The sequence below is a fragment of the Myotis lucifugus genome, unplaced genomic scaffold (genome assembly GCF_000147115.1).
Source record: "Myotis lucifugus unplaced genomic scaffold, Myoluc2.0 scaffold_140, whole genome shotgun sequence".
Taxonomy (NCBI): Eukaryota; Metazoa; Chordata; class Mammalia; order Chiroptera; family Vespertilionidae; genus Myotis; species Myotis lucifugus.
The window spans coordinates 2,186,058-2,204,753 of NW_005871188.1; positions in this window are offsets into that span (position 1 = coordinate 2,186,058).

Sequence of the window (18,696 nt, forward strand, 5' to 3'; positions counted from 1 at the left end):
ACATACAGATGGCCAAAGGACATATGAAAAGGATGTTCACTGTCACTAATCATCAGAGAAATGCAAATTAAAACCACAATTAGATATCACCTTACAACTGTCAGAATGGCTGTCATCAATAAATCAATAAACAAGTGTTGACAAGGATGTGGAGAAAAGGTAATCCTGGTGCACTCTTCCTGGGAATACAGCCTCTGTGGAAAACTGTGGAGGTTCCTCAAACAATTAAAAATGGAACTGTCTTATGGCCCAATGTTTCCATTTCTGGGTATATATATCCAAAGAAACCTGGAACACTAATTCAAAATAATACATACACCCCTATGTTCATAGCAGCATTATTTACAATGGCCAAGATTTGAAAGCTTCCCGAGTGTCCATCAGTACATGAGTAGATAAAGAGCTGTGGTACATTTACACAATAGAATGCTATTTGGCCTTCACAAATAAGAAGGCATTCTTACCTTTAGGAACAGAATGGATAAACCTGGAGAGTATTATGCTAAGTGAAATAAGCCAGTCAAAGAAAGACAAGTGCCATGTGATTTTACTCATATGTGGAATCTAATGAACAAAATAAGCTAACAAATAAATAGAAACATAGATAGAGAACACTGAAAGCTGTCAGAGGGGAGAGGGTTTGTGGGACTGGGTGAAAAAGGTGAAGGGATTAAGAGGGGAAAAAAAAGAGAGAAAGAAACCAAAACTCATAGACACAGACAACATTATGGTGATTACCAGAGGGAAAGGGGGTTGAGGGAGGTAGAAGAGGTGAGGGAGTATAAGTGGTGATGGAAGGAGACTTGCCTGGGGGTGGTGAACACACTATACAATATACAGATGATGTATAATAGAAGTGTACACCTGAAACCTACATCATTTTATGAACCAATAAATTACAATAAATTCAGTATAAAAGTAAAAAAAAAGAAAAAAAAGAATGAACAACCAACTTTCCTAATTCACATGCTATTTCAGTTCTTTCTTTTTCACCTAAGCTTTTATTGAGAATGTAGTTTTGGAAACCATGGCAAGAATAGGGGCAAGGGTAGAGCAGAGAGAAAAAAAGAAAAATCACTGATTGAAAATAGCACTTCCCTTCATTGCTCTATCCTTGACATCCTTGTGGCATTGGCTCCCATGCCTCATCATTTCATTCCAGACAGTAGAACCAGTCAGGCCTGCAGTGACTTATCTCAGACATAGCATTCTACTCTGACAAACCTGTCAGCATTTAATAGCCCTGCGACTTCTCTATTCTTTCCTGAAGCAATATCTCTTTATTATTGGAGCTTGGAAATTAAGCAAAAGGAAGCTTTCCAAAGAGTTAAGGCATTTATTTACATGTTTTAAAAGCTTGTATTTTGCTCTACTTGGCAGCAGAAATGCTCTAAGGATTTCAGGATTATCAGCTCCATTGAAAATCATTTAAATTTTAAACTTCTTTAAAGTTTCTGTTAAAATAATTTGCATTAAATGTTTAGTTTTTACTTTTAATGGGTCCAGCTGTCAAAGGCAAAACTGTGGCATGTTGCTTGTATTTAAAAGATTCAATTTCCTCTGGTAGCAAAATTTATGGAAGAAAATATTTATGAATTGTTTTTAAATGTCTGGGGCTATTTTTTTAAAAGAGAAAGTTGAACACAATAATAAGAAACGATAATTTTTATTCAGCTCTTATTATGTGCTGGATATGGTTCCAAGGGCTTTACAGGCATTAACTCATTTAATCCTCATTAACGCATTAGTTTGACATTATTATTATCCTTATTTTCCAGCTTTGAAAACTAAGGCACAGAGAAAGAAGGAGTTGCTTGAGGTTCCATAGCTAGTAAGTTGAGAAGCCAGTATTTGTTTTTAGGCAGGCTACTTTGAGAACTATGCTATACTTCCTCTAGCAAGCTATCATTTTATAGATGATGAAATTGAGATTCAGAGACGAAATTAAACCTATTAAGTTGGGATTTGACTTCAGGTCCCCTGGGTCTCTTTCCAATGTTTTTGTTTTTATTTCAAGTTGACTCATAGGTAAAAATTAAATAAACAGGAATTATTCAGTCTGAAGAACACTGAGAGGCACTTTGGTGTGCTTTTATAACTCATTATGCTAGACAAACAGATGAAATCTGCAAAATATAGGCATTTAATTCCATATTTCTAAATATACCCATATGTTTGGGAGGTAATTAGATTTAGATGAGGTCTTAAAGGTGTGGCTGCTATGATGTCATTAGTGTCCTTATAAGAAAAGGAAGCAAGACCAGAAGAGTCTCTCTCTCTCTCTCCACATGGAGAGGATGGTCATCTGCAAATCAGGAGGCAGGCTTTCACCAGGAACTGAATCTGCTGGCACCTTGATCTTGGACTTTCCAGTCTACAGAACTGTGAGAAGTAAATGTCTATTGTTTAATCCACCTAGTCTATGGTATCCTATATAATAAAAGCCCATCATCTGAAATGGCGAAACAACCAGAGATCAGAATGACCGCGGTCCCTCTCCCAGGCTGACCCTGCCCCCCAGCAGGGACCCCACCCCAACCGGGGGTGTGGCCAGCCTGAAAACCCCCGCGGCCCCTTGCCCAGGCCGGCCCCACCCCATCAGGGACCCCCACCCCGATCCAGGGCCCCCTTCAGGGCAGGCCAGCCAGCCTTCACCCGTGAACCAGGTCTCTATCCTATATAATAAAAAGGTAATATACAAATGGACCCTAATGGTGGAACGACCAGAATGACCACTGGACCAGTCACTATGAGGTGCACTGACCACCTCTTGGTTTGCCTGATGGGCAACAGGGAACTGGGGGTGGGTGGTGGGGGATGAGGGTGGAGCCAGGCCAAGGTCCCTGCCCTGCCGGTCACCCCCACACAGGGGGCAACCCACAGCGGGGGTGGGGCCAGTGAGCTGGTGGGAACTGCTGACCTCTCAGTCCCTTCCCCTGGCCATCAGGCACTGATCACCTGATGGGGAATGGGGAACCGGGGGTGGGTGGTGGTGGGGGGTGGGGCCAGCTGGGGGCAGCTGGGGAAGATGGTCCTGATCGCAGGCCAGGCCTAGGGACTGAGCCTGCGCACAAATTTCGTGTGCCAGGCCTCTAGTTTTGTTATAACAGCCCAAGCTAAGGTAGTCTCTGATTGATATATCTTTGATAAGTCGTCATTGGTCATTGTCATCCTCCTCCCAGCCCCCACAACCGAAGATGGCCAGGCTTGAGATCTTATCTACAAAAGGGGTTCTATTGATGAATCACTTAACTGCTTACCTGTCTAATGCTAGTTGGGAAGCTCTGAAGATAGTCTAAAGTTCAGTGTTTGTGGAGCTATCTCATGGGGCCTCAAGTTGAATCTGTGGTGGTAATTACCAGTGGGCCTAGGCTTGCGCAATAAAAATCAACAGGAGGGAAACTGACCAACATTTACTTCAAATCACTTTACATGTTGGCTTCATGAGAATTATGAAGATGATACAATATGTAAAAATATGGACAGTGCCAGGTCGGTGTGCTCAGTGAACCACACCGACCTGGCACTGTCCATATTTGACCTGTGAACTAGGAGGTCACAGTTCGATTCCTGGTCAGAGCATATGCCTGGGTTGCAGGCTCACTCCCTCATAGTGGGTGGGCAGGAGGCAGTCAATCAATGATTCTCTCTCATTATTGATGTTTCTCTCTTGCTCTCCCTCTCCCCTCCTTTCTTAAGAAAAAAAAATGGACAGTAACTGAACAAAGCAGAACACCTAATTGAACTCCAGATTATAATGGGAAGTTCTTTTTGAGTTTTATGAGTCTTCAAGGATTAAGTGAATTAAGGGCATATTAAACCTCTAGCAATGTTTGGGGCATAGTGGATGGTAAGTACATTTTTCTTTTCTTTTCTTTCTTTTTATTTTTATTTTTGCCTTACTTTCTTTTTCTGTGCATGCAAAAACAATGTCATGTAAACTGAGAAACATACCAGCTGACTCATTATGAAGCAAATTTTTTGTTTAGGTATCTACTGTCCGGCATCACTGGGCTTCATGTAGGACACCAGAGATGTTGCACAATGGTCAAGTCTTTAAGAAATAGAAATGAAAGTTATTATTTTTATTGTGATAAAATGCACATATTATAAAAATGGCCACTTTTAAATGACCATAATATAAAAATTTTGAACATTTTAAACATGCAATTTTATAGCATTAAAGGCATCCATTATATTGTGCAACCATCACAACTGTTCATCTGCAGAACTTTTTTATCCTCTTAAATAGAAACTGTACCCATTAAACAATAACTCTTTATTCCGCCTTCCCCTCACCCCTGGTAACCACATTTCTATTTTTTGTCTTTATAAATTAGACTACTGTAGGTACCTTATGTAAGTGTTATCATGTAGTAATTATCCTTTTATGACTGATTTATTTCACTTAGCATAATGTCCTCAAGTTTCATCCATATTTTAGCATGGGTCAAAATGTCCTCCCTTTTAAAGGCTGAATAAAATTTCATTGTATGTATATACCCCATTTTGCTTATCCATTCATCTATCGATGGACATTCAGGTTTTCACCTTTTGGCTATTGTAACTAATGTAGTTGTGAGCATAAGTGTAAAGTATCTGAATATCTTCTTTCAATTCCTTTGGGTATATACCTAGAATGGAATTGCTGGATCACATGGTAATTTTATTTTTAACTTTTTGAGGAAGTGCCAAAGGGCTTCTCACAAAGACTGCGCCATTTTACTAATACACTCTGACTAGCAGTACACAAGAATTCCAGTCTCTCCAGATCCTCACCAACACTTGTTATTTTCCATGTTTTAAAATAATAACCATCCTAATTGGTGTGAAATGATGCCTCATTGTGTCTTTATTTACATTTCTCTAATGATTGACTAGTGATGATGACATCTTTTCATATGCTTATTGATCATTTGTATATCTTCTTTAGATAAATACCTACAGTTTTTTGCCCACTTTTGAAATGGGTTGTTTGTATTTTCATTGTTAAAATTGTAAGAGTTCTTAAAATATTCTGGATATTAAATCCTTATTAGATAAACTAATGGCCCGGTGCATGAAATTCATGGGGGGGCGGGGGGGGGGGGGGTTGTCCCTCAGCCCGGTCTGCACCCTCTCCAATCCAGGACTGTTGGCTCCTAACTGCTCACTTGCCTGCATGCCTGATCATCCCAACTTCCCCCCCCCCGCCAATCTACTCTTCCCCAACTGTCCCCCCTGCTGGCCTGCTTGCCCCCAACTGCCCCCCACAGCCAGCTCACCACCAACTGCCCCCCTGCCAGCCTGCTCACCCCCAGCTGCCACCCTGCCAGCCTGCTCATCCCCAACTGCCCCCCCCGCCAGCCTGCTCACCCCCAACTGCCGGCCCCTTGCTCACTCCCAACTGTCCCCCCTGCTGACCTGCTCACCTCTAACCTGCCTCTGCCTCAGCCCCATGGCTTTGTCCAGAAGGATGTCTGGAAGGTCTCCTGGAAGGTCTCCCGGTCTAGTTAGCATATTACCCTTTTATTAGTATAGATGACTTGCAAGTATTTTCTCCATCATGTGGGTTCTCTTTCACTCCTTTGATAGTGTTTGTTGATGAACAAAAGATTTTTTAAAAATATATTTTTGTTGTTTTCAGAGAGGAATAGAGAGGGAGAAAGATGGAAGCATCAATGATGAGGAAGAATCATTGATCAGCTGCCTCCAACATGGCCCCCACTAGGAATCAAGCCTGCAACCTGGGCATGTGTCCTGACTGGAAATAGAACCTCAACCTCCTGGTTCATAGGTCAATGCTCAACCACAGAACCACATCGGCCAGACCACAAAAGCTTTTAATTTTGATAAAGTCCAATGTATCTACATTTTCTTTTATTGTCTGTGCTTTTGGTATTATATACAAAAAAATCATTACAAATCCAATGTCATTAAGATTTTCCCTATGAAGAAACTTACTTTTTGGTAAAGAAAAGTCTTAAGGAAAATAGAGAATAATTGAGATCAATGTATACTCATTTCTAATTGAAAATAGTAGATAATAAGTATACAGTTGTTCAGAGAAGAGAGAGAACAGTCCACATCCATGAAAAAATCTCAACTTCTCACCAATTTACTTCCAGCAAGAAGAGACAAACTGGAAACACAGAAGACACAGTAGTTGCCCAACCATAAAGGTGTTCTAAGAGTAAGCCAAATACTTAGAATAAGTGACTTGTTGCATAATTATTTCAATTAAATAATTTGTATTTATGAAATACTTTGTACATATTTATATATTACATAAGTAGTCATCTTCCAAATCCAATTAAGCCTTCAGGAACAGGAGAAAGCTTGTTGGGATGTAGTGGATTGATGGTGAATAGGGTTGAGTGGTTAAGAAATTTTTGCAAGCAAAGAGATCTAATTTTGCAATCTCGGAGACACTTTACCATTAAAAATATGTATAGTTTTATTTTATTGATGTAAAGAAAATATTTGCTATGGTAACCATGCATGTGTCCTGAAGTTCCAGGACACTTGCAACTTCAAATCATTTTGTCCTGTTGTAAGACTAGACTTGTGATTTTTTGGTTTAGAAAGAAAATATTTCCAACATATCTAGATGATATTGCTTTAATGTCATGTCAATCACCTTATCAATTGCCTTTGAAGTAAGAGTATAAATTTACAATTAAATGCTGAGTAGTTCCTTGGGATGAATGGTCTGGGTTTATTTGTTAAGGACTCCAAACTGAATTTTATTGCTGCCCTAATATCTGAAGCCTAACTAAATTTCTGTTTGATAGACTGGTATTCAAACACACAACTATTCTTTATTTTGGGGGAGATTAATTTTCTTCTTAGACTTAATTGATCCACAGCTTTGGGACGGGCCAGCTCATGACCTTATGTGTCTTATCAAGACGTGGACTTTGTCTGGCATAGACTGGGAAGCCATTGGGGAGACAGGATCATATTGATTTGTTAGAAGGCTTACCTTGGCAGCAGTAGGAAAAAGGAACTGGAAGCAGGTGGCATGGGCTAATGGTCTATTCTTACCTGTTTCCCTTCAGATTCACAGGGGAAAGGAGCCTTCTATTGGGTATAATAATCCTGTGAAGTTATAGGGAGAAAGGGGTTTGCAAAACAGAAACTTAACCAACACCCAAACACAAGCATGTTCCTATGGGGTCCTATTGTCAAAACCATGGGATTTTTTGGTAATGTTTACCAAGCAGGCAGTCCATTGGACACTAAACACAAGACCATCACTGTTGCTTCACTCATCTTTATTCCTAGCAGGCAGGTTTCTTCACTTCCAGTTTGCTTATCTTCCTTGCATGGCAACTGATCAGATACTGAGCTTTGGGGATTGGGACAGGAAATTTATATGCTGAAATGGAGTCTATATGTTTGTAATTTCCCCTTGAAAAAAATTTCACATATACACAACAATAGAGATAATTGTGCCCCCACCCTAAACACATACATTCCCATTACCCATATAAGTAGGAATATTTGGCAATATTTGCTTTATTACTAAACCCACCTTTTTGCTGAAGAATCTTAAAGCTTATTCTAGATCTCATGTCATTTCACCCTTACATATTTCACTAGGCACTTCTTAAAAATATAAACATTTTCTTACATAAACTACAGTTTCATTATCACATATAACAATATTAACAAAAATAATTCCTTGGTATCCTCTAATATCCAGTATACATTCAAGTGTCCCAGATTGTCTAAAAAATGTCTTTTACAGTTAGCTGGTTTATTGAACTAAGATCCAAATAAAAACAAATTTATTTTATAAATATTTCATTGTACTCCAGGTATTAGGTTTTTCTAACAATTTGCAACCTTACCTTTTTCAGTTTACATTCAGCGTTTTCGTGTAGGCCATAATTTTGGAAACGGCTTATATCATTTCATTATATTAGTTACCACATGTGGTTTGCTGAATGATGAGCCCCAGTGATAACCAGCCCCTAATTCCTGGAACTTGTGAATATTATGGTCTATGGCAAAAGATAATTTGCAGGTGTGATTAAGTTAAAGCTCTCTTGATGAAGAGAGTATCCTGCATTATCAGGTGGGCACAAAATGCAATCACAAGTGTCCTTATAAGAAGAAGGCAACCCCTTGATACAGATGAGTAGACCATGGGATGAAGGTGGAAGGAAACAGAATCCAGAGAGAAGATGCTACACTGTTGGCTTTGAAGATGCAGGAAGAGACCACAAACCAAGGAAATACAGGTGACTCCTAGAAACTGGAAAGGCAAGGAGAATAATTTTCCCCTAGACTCTAGGGCCTAGAGCCTTGAGGAGGGCTCTACTGACACCTTGATTTTGTCCTAGCACAATCATTTTCTGTAGAATATGAAACAATTCAGAGGCCAGAGCTACTATGGAGGCAGTGTGCAGAAGAGGGGGAGTAATGACCTGGGCACTGGATTCTAGACCCCATACTGCCAAATACTGTAGGTCAAAGTCACTTGACCTTTCTGAGGTTCAGTTCCCAGATATATAAAAATCAAGAGAATACCCTAGCTGGTTTGGCTCAGTGGATAGAGCATTGGCCTGCGGACTGAAGGGTCCCCGATTCGATTCCGGTCAAGGGCACATGCCTGGGTTGTGGGCTCAATCCCCAGTAGTGGGCATGCAGGAGGCAGCTAATCAATGATTCTCTTTCATCATTGATGTTTCTATCTCTCTCTCCCTCTCCCTTCCTCTCTGAAATCAATAAAAAATATATTTAAAAAAATAAAAATAATCAAGGGAATGGATGGGATAAATTATACTTGGGGGCCCTTTAGTCTCCTTACTCTCTTTCTCTAGATGAAATAAAGTAAGCTAGACAAGGAAATAGAACAATAAGGACAGTGAAGAACAACAGAGGACACTGAATCTTATAGGCTTCGCAACTGAAGGGGAAGGTAGGGAGAAGGGATACACTACAAGGTAACCAAAGACATCTTATTACTTTATGTTGTGCTGATGTGGGTATATTTAAGTTCTGTGGATGGGACTGGCTTGGTTCTCACTGAGAGCAGGACACTGGTCATTCTGTCTTTTCTTCCCTGAGTCACGTCATAGACACAGCAACCTGATATCCAAATACCAAGGCTCCAAATCTAGAGGTTGGTGGCTCTGTGTTTGAGTTTCCTCATCACAGAGAAGTCTTTGGATGCAGAACTTGGGAGCCTCTGGCTTTATGCAACAGCTTTCTTAGTAAACCTGGGAGGGGCCACTGACAGGGAATAACATTTATTAAGTATTTAATGGGCCTGGGTTAAAGGTTCTACATGTAGAGTCATTTAATTTTCACAAAAATCTCTATGAAGTTGTTAGCAGTGCCTCTGTTGTGTTGGCAAAGAAACTGAGGTTTAGAGCAGATATAATCTTGCCCAATGTGACACAGCTGGTGAAAGTCCAAGTCTGAAATTGGACCCAGGCCATCTGCATACAGTTGAGCAAGGCCCTACAGTTGACACGCTCTTCTTGAAAGGTGATTTGAGGTGAGGTGGATGAGCACTTGACTAAGACAAGGTGTCCAAGTATATCTCAGACTCTGAGTCTACCTTTTCTCTAGACCATTGCATTTCCCGTTGCTTTCTTAGATGAAAGAACATTGGGTACCCTTTATGCCTGGGCTTAGGAAACTATACCAAAGGGGTGCAGCCATTTCCCACCTACCACCTGGAGTCGCTTTATATAAATCTGAACTTGTACCACTAGTAGTCTATAAGGCATATTCTAGTATTTACCTAAATACTTGATTCTTTTCTCTTGGGTATTGTTCTCAATTGTTTCTTAGGTTTTATGTTCTTTCAGCCAAAGAATGATTTCATTGCTTTTTTTCTTATAAACTTCCAATGTCCTACCATTGCTGAGCATATGAAAGAAGTAAATACACTTTATGTTTAAAATTTCAATGGATCATAGACAAGAACATGGAAAAAAGCAATTTCTTTTCTTATCTTGAAATAGGAATAATGGCACCTTACATGGTGATTCTGAGTTAGTATACAGAAATGGGCAAAAGTTGTGATATGTGAAACACTTTATTCTTGTATTATTATTTATTATTTATTGTATTATTTATTTGTATTACAACTATAAACCTACCTTTGCCCACCCCTGTATATAAAGTGCCAAGCCCAGGCATTTTTGTTGTTATTGAAATAGAGGGATTTCAAGATCTTACCTAGTTTAGTTTTTCATAAAGTCCATGGGTATATTTTGATAAAAATAAATTTTATTTTGATAAAAAATTATTTTCCTAATTATTAAGATTTAAATTTCTTAAGTCAGTGTCTCTGAAACTAATTGCTGAACATATCTTTTGGGGTCCATGAGAATTTTTTTAAATTTATTTTTTATTTTTATTTATTTATTTATTTATTTTATTTTTACTTGTACAAGATTTTATTTAACTCATTAATTAGTGAGAGAACTAGTAAGATATCACAACTGTATCAAGGAGAACCCAGAGTGCTTATAGTCAGGTAAGGAATGTTGAAATACTTCTTTAAATGGAAACAAAACTGTCAGTATTCCCAGGGCGATAACCAGGCATTCCATGACACACAGTTTGCCTTTCTGTGGACAGGAGTTGCTTGCAGTGTAACATTTTCTGCACGTTAACTTTTATCTGTACAGAGTTTAAATAGCCTTAGTCAAAGACACATACAGACAGATGACCAGGATGCCTACTAAATGTCAAAGCCACAATTTTTCTTATTTATGGCAATCTCCATTGCATGTAATATTTTACATTAGATATATGACTTCATGGCTTATTTTTCAGAACTGATAATTTGTATCTAAAGAGGTAAAAATTACCTTTTTAAAATGCTCTAGTTTCATCCCTTATTTATTCCACACTCAGTCTGTTGAATCTATTGGTCCATAGATTAGCCACAACACTAAAAATTCTTTCCATGCCAACAGTAGACACTGGAATTAAAGTAGGATTTTGAGCCAGTTTTACATATTTGGAGCAGCAGGCTCTTTGTTGAAAAACATTTCCATGTATCAAGAAATATTCTCTCAAGGCAATGGGACAAGATACCAAAGTCCTCATAAAGAGGATTTGGAAGGACTTTTATTTTTTCCTCCGTGGAGACAGTTTCCAGATTTGAACTATTTACCAGAAGAAGGGGGTTTTCATTATTAGTCAAATACAAGTGCCACATTCAGGCTCTCGGAGTCTGGTAGAGGAAATTTCCAAAAGCAACACTTCTTCAGGCATTTGATCAAGGTTTGTGGTCTTCCTGGCTTTTGACCCCTGTGGTTTATGAGTCCCTGTAGTCCTTTGCAGCTGACACTTAGCAGCATATGTGGTTATAGCCCTTTTCTCAATGCTGATGTTCTCTATTTATGCTTTTTGCCTTATTTGTAGAGGTTTTACTTGTTCTATTGATATTTTATGTAAATTAGTTCTTGGGTATAGCTATCATTTCTATAGGTTTGGTATTTAGTTTTTTAACAAACCAATTTCTGATTTTATCTATTAATCAATTTCTTACCAGCACTTTCTAGTTTCTTGAGTTGAATGTTTAGTTGATTTATACTCTTAGTTGTTTAATTATAAAAGTTTAAAACTATGTGTCTTTCAGTATAGTTTTGGCCTTTTCCCATAGTTTAACATATAGTGTTTTTATTACTTGTGTTTTAAAAAAATTTTATTTTATTGTTTAAAGTATTACAAATAGTAGTACATATGTCTCCTTTTTTTCCACATTGACCTTCCCCTGGCCTCCCCTAACCCCCGGCACATGCCCTCACCCCCCACACCCTCCAGTGTCTTGTGTCCATTGGTTATGCTTCTGCTGAAGGGCACTTAGGCTGTTTCCAAATCTTAGCTATGGTGAATTGTGCTGCTATGAACATAGGGGTGCATATATCCTTTCTGATTGGTGTTTTTGGTTTCTTGGGATATATTCCCAGAAGTGGGATCACTGGGTCAAATGGGAGTTCCATTTTTAGTTTTTTGAGGAAAATCCATACTGTCTTCCAGTGGCTGCACCAGTCTGCATTCCCACCAGCAGAGCATGAGGGTTCCTTTTTCTCTGCATCCTCGCCAGTACTTGTCATTTGTTGACTTGTTGATGATAGCCATTCTGACAGGTGAGATGGTACCACATTGTAGTTTTGATTTGCATCTCTTGGATGATTAGTGACTATGAGCATGTTTTCATATGTCTCTTGGCCTTCCTGTTTTATGTCCTCTTTTGAAAAGTATCTATTTAGGTCCATTGCCCATTTTTTGATTGGGTTGTTTTTATTTCTTTTGTTAGGTTGTATGAGTTCCCTGTAAATGCTGGAGATTAAACCCTTATCGGTGATAACATTGGCAGATATGTTCTCCCATGCAGTGGGTTTTCTTGTTGTTTTGTTGATAGTTTCTTTTGCTGTGCAGAAGCTTTTTATTTTGATGTAGTCCCATTTGTTTATTTTCTCTTTAGTTTCCATTGCCTTAGGAGCTGTATCAATGAAGATATTGCTTTGGCATATGTCTGAGATTTTGCTGCCTGTGGATTCCTCTAATATTTTATGTTTAAGTCCTTCATCCATTTTGATTTTATTTTTTGTGTATGGTGTAAGTTGGTGTTCTAGTTTCATTTTTTTTTGCATGTATCTCTCCAATTTTCTCAACACCATTTATTGAAGAGATTGTCTTGACTCCATTTTATGTTCTTGCCTCCTTTGTCAAATATTAATTGAGCATAGTAGTTTGGGTCTATTTCTGGGTTCTCTATTCTATTCCATTGGTCTATATGTCTGTTCTTGTGCCAGTACCAGGCAGTTTTGAGAACAGTGGCTTTGTAGTACAGCTTGATATCTGGTATTGAGATCCCACCTACTTTGTTCTTCTTTCTCAGGATTGCTGCATCTATTTGGGGTCTTTTTTTAATTTCAGATGAATTTTTGGAGAGTTCGTTCTAGGTCTGTGAAATATGCCATTGGTATTTTAATGGGGATTACATTGAATTTATAGATTGCTTTGGGTAGTATGGACATTTTAATGATGTTGATTCTACCAATCCATGAACACACTATGTTCTTCCACCTTTTTATGTCTTCCTCTATCTCTTTTTTTAGTGTCCTGCAGTTTTCTGAGTAGAGGTCTTTTACCTCCTTAGTTAAGTTTATTCCTAGGTATCTTACTTTTTTTGGTGCAATGGTAAATGGGATTTTTTTTTTAATCTCTCTTTCTGTAAGTTCAGTATTGGTGTATAAAAATGCCATTGGTTTCTTGGCATTAATTTTGTATCCTGCTACATTGCTGAATTCATTTATTAAGTCTAATAATTTTTTATGGAGTCTTTAGGGTTTTCTATGTACAGTATCATGTCATCTGGGAATAATGACAGTTTTATATCTTCTTTTCCAGTGTGGATACCTTTTATTTCTCCTTCTTATCTAATTGTTATGGCTAGCACTTCCAGTACTATATCGAACAGGAGTGGTGAAAGTGGGCATCTCATTCCTGTTCTTAGGGGAAATGGTTTTAGTTTTTGCCCTTTGAGTATGATGTTGGCTGTAATTTTGTCATATAAGGCTTTTATTATGTTGAGGTATGATCCCTCTATTCCCATTTTGCTGAGGGATTTTATCAAGAAACAGTGTTGAACTTTGTCAAATGCTTTTTCTGCATAAATTGATATGACTATGTTATTTTTATCTCTCAATTTGTTTATGTGATGTATCACGTTTATTGATTTGCAGATATTTATCCTTGCATCCCCGGGATAAATCTTACTTGGTCATGGTGTATGATCTTTCTGATGTAATGCTGGATCCGATTTGCTGGAATTTTGTTGAGGATTTTGGCATCTACATTCATGAGGGATATTGGCTTGTAGTTCTCATTCATTGTGTTTCTCTTTATCTGGTTTTGGTATTAGGGTAATGCTGGCTTCATAGAAAGAGCTTGGAAGTGTTCTTTTCTCTTGATTTTTTTGGAATAGTCTGAGAATTTTTTTTAGAGAAGTCAATGCATTCCCTGAAGTTGAAACAGATTAAGCTTTACCTCCATTTCCAGGATAATTTTTCCCACAATATAATTGATCAAGGAGGATCTTTGCATACACACACACACACACACACACACACCTAAACATGCATGCTAATATTTTTCTGAACCAATTTAGAGTAAGTTGCATACATGTTTCTTCACCACTAAATAATTTCATGTATTTCCTAAAAACAAGGAGATTGTCTCATATAAACATAGTTTAATTTTTTAAAATAAATAGATTTTGTATATAGTCATTTATGTAATTATCAATGCAGTACTGTTATCATTACAGACCTTATTCAAGTTTCTGATACTTATTCTATTACTGGTAATGGTAACTTTGTTCATGTAAGTCTTTACATAATATTCTGGATATGATTCCTTTGCTGTTTATGGGTTGCAAATATTACTATATTCCACTCTGAGACTTGCTTTTCATTCTCTTTTTAAAAAACTATTTTAAAAACTTTTTATTGGATTTATTGGGGTGACATTGATTAATGCCATTATTTAGATTTCAGGTGTACAATTCTATAATGCATCTTCTGTATATTGTATTGTGTGTTCACTACTTCAAGTCAACCATCCTCTTAACATCTATCATGAAACAGTTCTTGATTTGAAGGTTGTCAATTTAATTTTTTCTTTTAATTACTGCTGTTTTGTGTTCATTTTAAGGAATCTTTTCCAATTCCCAAGTTCTTAAGATATTCTCTTCCAGAAACCTTTTTTTGCCTTTCACATTTATGTCTGCTATCTACTAGGAGTTGATTTTTCTATATGGTGGGAGGTAGGGGTTATATTTTTTTCCACATGGATATCCTTTGTTGCAGCATTATTTAAAAAATAATATTTTTTATTACCCTCACCCCCATTCCTTCTGGTTACCACTATACTGTTGTCTGTGTCTGAGATTTTGTTTGTTTTTATTGTTTGTTCATTTCTTGCTTTCAGTTTTATAATCCCAAATATGAGTGAAATAATATAAAAAAGGGTCAAATTTATGGTGACAGAAGGTAATATGAATTTGGGTGGTGGGTATACAAAGCAATATACAGATCATGTATCATAGAAATGTACACCTGAAACCTATATAATCTTATTAATCAATATTACCTCAACACATTTAATGAAAAAAAGAAAAGGTAAAAAAAGAATATTCTTTATAACTGTTTTCAAGGCATTTTTGTTGCAATTCAAATATCTATAAATATCTAAATCTGCTTCTAAACTTGTTGCATTTTTCTATTTGTTTATCTTTGTGCCAATATCACAATATCACTAATTACATATTAAATTATTTTAATACTTATGGGACTATTCAGATTTTCTATTTCTTGATTTTAAAGTTTTGGTAAATGCAATTTCCTAGGAATTTGCCTATTTCATATAAATTTGCCTATTTCATGTAAAGTAGTTTATAATATTTTCTAATAGTATTCATAGTATCAATATGATCAATAATGGTGAACTCTTTTCCTTCCCTAATTTTGATTCTGTAATTTATTTCTTGATCAGTCCTTCAAGGATTTCACAAACTTATTAATCATTTCACAAAACCAATTTCTGACTCTGTTGATCCTTTCTATTAAAAGTTTTTTAACTATCATTTTCTGCTCTTATCCTTGTTGTTTCAATTATTTTCTTTCTCTTACTTTCCTTGGCTTTAATTTGCTCTTCTTTTTACTTTCTTGAGATGACCATGATTTTCCACACTTTCTTTTTTTCTAATATGCATCGGAGGCTATACATTTCCCCAAATATATTTAAAACTACATGTAGCTTTAAATATATTTGATAGATTTTAATGTGACATATATTCATTAACATTAGTTAAAAATATTTTCTAATTCTTGTCATTTTTTTCATACTTTAAATTAGATTATTTAGAAGCATACTTTAAATTTTCAGGCACGTGGGATTTTCAGTTACCTGTTAGGTATTAACTCTGGCTTACTTGAACTGTGGTCAGAGAAGATTTTCCTCTAGTGGTGCTTTTGTCTTAAAGTTTACTTTGATGATGTATCAGATCCTGTTAATATCCTCATATTTCCTTGGACCTTGCCATTTGTGTGCACACTGATGGTTTTCTATTGCAATCACCTGTGACTCTGCATCTGTGGGCTTTTTATAGTAAGCTTGGCCCATGTGCAGGGCAAGCAGGCCAGCAGTTCTGAGAAGTTGATGCCCCAGTAGCAGCTCTCACCTAGTGACAGATGGGAATTGGAGGGTAAGTACCTCAGCTTCATCATCTGTTTTGGAAGGACAACTCTGAGGGGATAGTCCACAGAATCTCTCAGAAGCACTTACTGGGGTTGAGTCCCAGGTTCCCACAGTGGTAACCTGATCATTAATGCCCCACTGTTAGTTTCCTTCTCTCTCATCACCCTTTATGCTTTTCAGTTCTCCCACTGGAGCTTCATGGGATCCTTTCCCAAATAAACTATGTGTTCTCAAATATTTGTCTTAGGCCTGTTTCAGAGGGAATCCAACCAAAGACAGTTTTATGTTTTAGTGTTGGCATAACATATCTCTTTTCTGCCTTTTACTTTCAGCCTTTCTGTACCCTTTTATTTTAGATATGTCTTAACATTATATAGTGCTTAATTTTCTTTATTAATAATACAGCATTTGTTTTTATTTTTAAATTTATTATTGTTTTTTGTGTGAATCCTCAATTGAAGATATTTTTTTTATTGATTTTTAAAGAGAATGGAAAGGAGGGGGAGGGAGGGAGAGGGAGAGAAGGAGAGAAAAAAGAGAGAGAGAGAGAACATCGATGTGAGAGAGACACGTTGATTCGTTGCCTCCAGTACAGACTCCTACTAGGGCCAGGAATGGAACCTACAACCTAGATATGTGCCTTTGACTGGGGATGTAACCCTCGACCCTTCAGTGTGCAGGCCAACACTCTAACCACTTAGCAACAATGGCCAAGGCCATCATTTGTTTTTAATTGGATTATTTAGTTAACTTCCATTTATTATAATTATTGACATATTTGGGCTTAAATTTTAATCTTTGCTTTCTATTTCCCCTCTTATTATATGCTGTCTTTTCCTCTTCTTTTCTCACTTTTTGTTTTCGATTGATTTAATGGTTACTGTTTGCATACTCATTTTCTACTTTGGTGATTAGAGGTTACTGTGTCCATCCTCAACTTATCAAAATTAACATTACCAGTTGAAGCTGTGACTCATTGTTCATAGCTGACATTCACAGTGGTGTGGGTTCCATTCCTATCAACCACTCATCTCAATTCTTTCTTAACTTTCGTTGCCCTTTCCTTTTTGCTTGGGCAGAGAAAGCCAGCTATGTCAGAGGGACCTTGAAAGCAGGACGGAGTAATGGTGAGAATGGTGAGGTTGGAGATCAGGGGATCTATCATCATGGAACCAAAGAAACTATTTTTGGTTTTTTGGGGTTTTGGTGACATCACCTTTTCCTTTGCTCCATTTATGGTACCTTTAGATTTTTGTAGCCTCTGTTTCTTTGCCACTGACCTTCCTATAACCTTCCTTCCATCTTCTCTCCACTCTGTCTCCTGCTGTTTCTTTCTCTAGCTCTGTGTTAGTTTACTAGGTCTGCTGTAATAAAGAGTACCACAAACTTGACGGCTTAACACACATTTATTATCTCTCCATTCTGAGGGCCGGAAATCTGAAATCAAAGTATCTAGAGGGCCCTGCTTCCTCCGAAGGCTCCAGGGAAGATTCCTTCCTCGCTTCTTCCAGCTTCTGGTGGTTGCCAGCAGTCCTTGGAATTGCTTGTCTTGTAGCTATATCACTCCAATCTCTGCCTTTGTGTTTATGTGGCTTTTCTCTCAGTGTGTGTTTGTGTCTTCATATAGCATTCTCTTCTTTGTTTGTCTATGCTCAGATTTCCCTGTTCTTTTAAGAACAGTCATTGGTTTAGGGCCCACTCTTATATGGCATGATATCTTCTTACCTTCATTACATTTACAAAGACCCTATTACTAAATAAGATCATATTCTGAGGTTTCTGGTGGACATGAATTTTGGGTAAGCACTACAAAACGCAGCAAAAATTCATTTACGTCCTATAGTTCAGTTAAAGTAGAACTGGCTTAGAAGTGAGAAGACCTAGATGCTGATTCTGCCTGTACTACTAGTTTTATGAGTACGGACTTTGGAGTTCACAGCAGGGGTTCAAATCTCAGCTTCATCACTTAACTTTCCTGAGCCTCAGTGTCTTCATCTGTAAATTGAAGTAAACTATACCTATAATTTAGATAGGACTAAATAAGATCATGCTTTTTAAATGCTTGGAATAGTACATTGTGGGTATTTAACAAATGATACTTTTCTCCTAAGCACTCTCTCTTAGTTTCTCCACAGTAAAATTAAGTGGGTTTATTTTCAAGATCCTTCAAGCTTCAAAGTTTTGATAGTTTCTTTAAGTTATTTCCTTTTCTTACTCTTCCTCACCCATGTGTCTCATTCCTTTCCTCTTTAACAACTTAGGCTCTTCAAGGTTAATTGAATACAAGGTAGCCTGTTCTCCCTTCCTGTCCCCCCTAATCCTTTTCGCCCCACTTTTATTCCTGTGGTTAGGCTGACATTCATCTGGTTGGCCCAGGGACAGTCCCAGTTTGTGCCACTACAGCAGTATAATTATTGATATTGCCCCCTTTTACTCTCAAAGCATTCTGGTTTGGATAATGAATTATATGGTCAC